The sequence below is a fragment of the Ictalurus punctatus genome, chromosome 2, assembly GCF_001660625.3.
Source record: "Ictalurus punctatus breed USDA103 chromosome 2, Coco_2.0, whole genome shotgun sequence".
Lineage (NCBI taxonomy): Eukaryota > Metazoa > Chordata > Actinopteri > Siluriformes > Ictaluridae > Ictalurus > Ictalurus punctatus.
The window spans coordinates 2954122-2957403 of NC_030417.2; the positions used below are offsets into that span (position 1 = coordinate 2954122).

The window sequence follows — 3282 nt, forward strand, 5'->3', positions numbered from 1 at the left end:
CAACGAAACTTTCACTAAAGTAGGAAGTCACGTACAGTTGTTGTTTTCCTGCTCTCGCAGGTCCATTGTGTGTGTGTCGGAGCATTAAAAACACTAGAAAAATTAAAAATAAAAAAAATAAATAAAAAATCGCCTGAAAAGTCAGACATCAAACCCCCCCCCCCCCCCCTTTTTTTACCCTTAATTTATTGCGATATTACATTAAATATCCCTTAATTAGATTACAGCCGATTTGACTTATTTTATATTATTATTAGTATTAAAACGTGCATATTTATCTTGCACTTGAACTAGGTCAAATTGTGAACAAGTCCTAATTTCGGCGTAATTATGTCAACTAGATGATGAATATTGAAGACCAGTTAACATGCTCACATGACCCTTATTAGCTTCCAATTTGCACTTGTTGTAGAAAAGAGGGATCAAGGGGTCCAAAATTTGAATAAAATCCTTCGCAAATGTCGACGCATTCGGTTCCAAAGATCACCGGGACACCCCATACGTCCCCCCGCCGCCCCCATTAAAAAAAAAATACCCTTAGAAATATGAGATCCGCCTGGACGGGAAACGAGAACTGAGCCAAAATCTGAACACGCACCCATTACGGAAATAATAACACATTTTAAACTACAACAGGGTCTTAAAGTCCGAGTCGTCCGTGAAATCTGCTACTAATACACAACTTTGTTCGTTATTTCGCAATATAATTATTGAGCAGATTTATCGAACACGTTTTCATGTTTTCCCTCTCACGCACTATTGGTGTCACTGATCTGGTATCCTGCGGCAATGCTTTTAAAAAGAATTAAGCGCGAAACGTTTCTGAACATAAACGACTGCCAAAAAGAGCGGTAAAAATGGATCTCCAAGTCCGTCCGAGATCTCCCTCATCGCCCTTTCTCTTTAAAACGGCATCAGTTTAAAAATAATAATAATAATAATAATAATTTAAAAAAAATTAAAAATTAATGTTTGGAATTTTTTTTTTTTTTTTTTTTTTTTTTTTTACTTTTAATGCAGAAGACAAAATTATATACAGAAAATCTAGGATGAAATGGATAGAACTTCTGTATTTCTAACATGTATAATTACACAGATATGTAATGTACACGCAGGCGATATGTATGTATAATTATATACAGTAGATTACAAATTATATACACGTCAATTATTTTTCTTGATGAACTGACTCGGATTTTGGGACCCTGGTGTAGCTCAGTGTTTACGTTTGTAACAATACATATGAGCATGCAAGGTGTGTGTGTGTGTGTTTACTTGAGTTTACTCAGATGATGTGTGTATGTGTGGTGTGAATATAAGAGAGATAAAAAATGGAATACTGTCAAATGAATAAAATAATTCCTGATTCTGCGGCATTAATAAATTAATGTTGAATAAACGTCTAGGTCGTGACTTCTGCGTGATCTTTACAGATTCTTTACACGCGAGGCATTAGCTTGAATACCTGCAAATATTTTCCGTTTACCAAACCATCCCTTTGCACCTTTTTTTTTTTTTTTATTTTATTTTTTTGAAAAAGCATAATTTATTTATGTAATAATTTATAATTGACGTTACATGTGTGACGAGGCACACGGTGTGATGGTGTGAATACAAAACGTCCATTAGCCGTAAAGCATTTTCACTTTCGGAGCGAGAGAACGTGGATATGGCCGGACTAATTGTACTAATCTCCCCGTTGATTTTCATTAACAGTTCGTGTAAAAAAAAAAAAAAACAAACAAAACAATCAATTAAGAAAATGTGCAAACAATCTTTCTTTATTTATTTATTTTAATCTCCTTTCTAAACCAATAAAAATGCATTTTTCCCCCCAAATGTATTAACCCTTTATTACGTGGTGTCGCCATATGGTAATAATTAATTTATCTCCAATGTTTTTTTTTTATTATTGAAAACTACTATTTTCCTATGTAACTGGAAAAGGGGGCGGGGCTTTAACTTTCACATAACAAACAAATGCCATGTCAAATGACCATGAAGTACTGTCTGCAATCACATGGTACGGTGTGGAGGTCAAAAATGTTGTTATTAATTTTTCAATGTTTAGGCTACACTACTTGGAAAGACTATCTGAGATAACGTTACCATTTATTTTTCGTCATTTAAACGAGTTTATATATATTGAGCATTCTGTTAAATGGTAGAATCTCGTGATCATGGAACTCGTGAATTGAAACAGGCCTACATATAGCAAAAAAAGACACTAGACACAGTATATGAAAAATTTTTCTTACTTAAAGTAATAAAAAAATGTATAATTTTTTTAATGTAAACGTAATAATTCATGCAGTAGAATGAATAATCAATTGTTCGAGTTATTTTTCTATGTCGAAATCGGATTGTATGTATCCAGCTACTCCATCTACTCATGACATGGCTTCATTTGTGTATTATCTGGCTCGTCTGAAGGAGATTAAATGAAATACAACTACTCGTTCTTCCTGAAAATCATCCGAAAATATTTCTAGACCAGTTTATGATGCGCAAAAAAAAAAAAAAAATACAGTGTACATTTGGGCTGTAAAGCTAGTCCGATCACGCATATTTTATTCATTTAGCAGACTTTATATCATATATAATATGAAAATGTCAGATCAGATGGATGTGAGGATCGGAATATAAATGAACCCCTGTCCGTTGATGTCGAGGCTACTTAAATATTCAACGTTTTAAATGTTTTATCCTTACCGAAGATTTTACAAGTAGCTCACGTGGTTAAAATTTAAAGACGTCACTTTTTCGGAGGATAGATTTCAATTTAAAACCCATTGTTTCAGTTTAGGTCTGTATAAATTATGCCACAGTAATCTGCCAATATTCGTCCATGCATCCATCTTCTACCGCGTCATCCTTTTTCAGGGTCACGGGGAACCTGGAGACTATCCCAGGGAGCATCGGGCACAAGGCGGGGTACACACTGGACAGGGTGCCAGTACTTTGCCAATAATTACTATTTATTTATTTATTCATTCATTGAAGGACTTGTGCTCAAACGCTGACATGTTGAGGAATGTGGATCGGTCGTGTGTATCTGTTGGGGTTTATTGTTGATTTTAACGTTAAGGTTGTCGGTAGATATCACGTTAAAGATACAGGGGTTGTTTCAATTTTTCACCCCCCCCCCCCCCTTCCCTTGTGTTCCGGATTTCCCAGTTAATTAATAATTAATTAAACACCTGATGTTAATGTTAATGTTTGGTGAAGCGAATTTGCAGACCTGCTGGATATGTTGAAATCTGTGCCCAATTGGGGGGTTGG

At 34.9% G+C, this 3282-nt stretch overlaps 1 protein-coding gene across 4 annotated transcripts in view; it reads left to right on the plus strand.

Moving 5' to 3' along the window:
- The window catches only part of rps6kc1 (ribosomal protein S6 kinase polypeptide 1), a 38853-nt gene extending 37437 nt beyond the window's left edge, over positions 1 to 1416 (plus strand). For all 4 annotated transcript variants that reach the window (XM_017449961.2, XM_017449968.3, XM_017449953.3 and 1 more), the window contains one exon: positions 1 to 1416. This exon is cut by the window's left edge and continues 1252 nt beyond it. The gene's annotated coding sequence lies outside the window, so the exon portion shown is untranslated.
- Positions 1417 to 3282: the final 1866 nt, after the last annotated feature.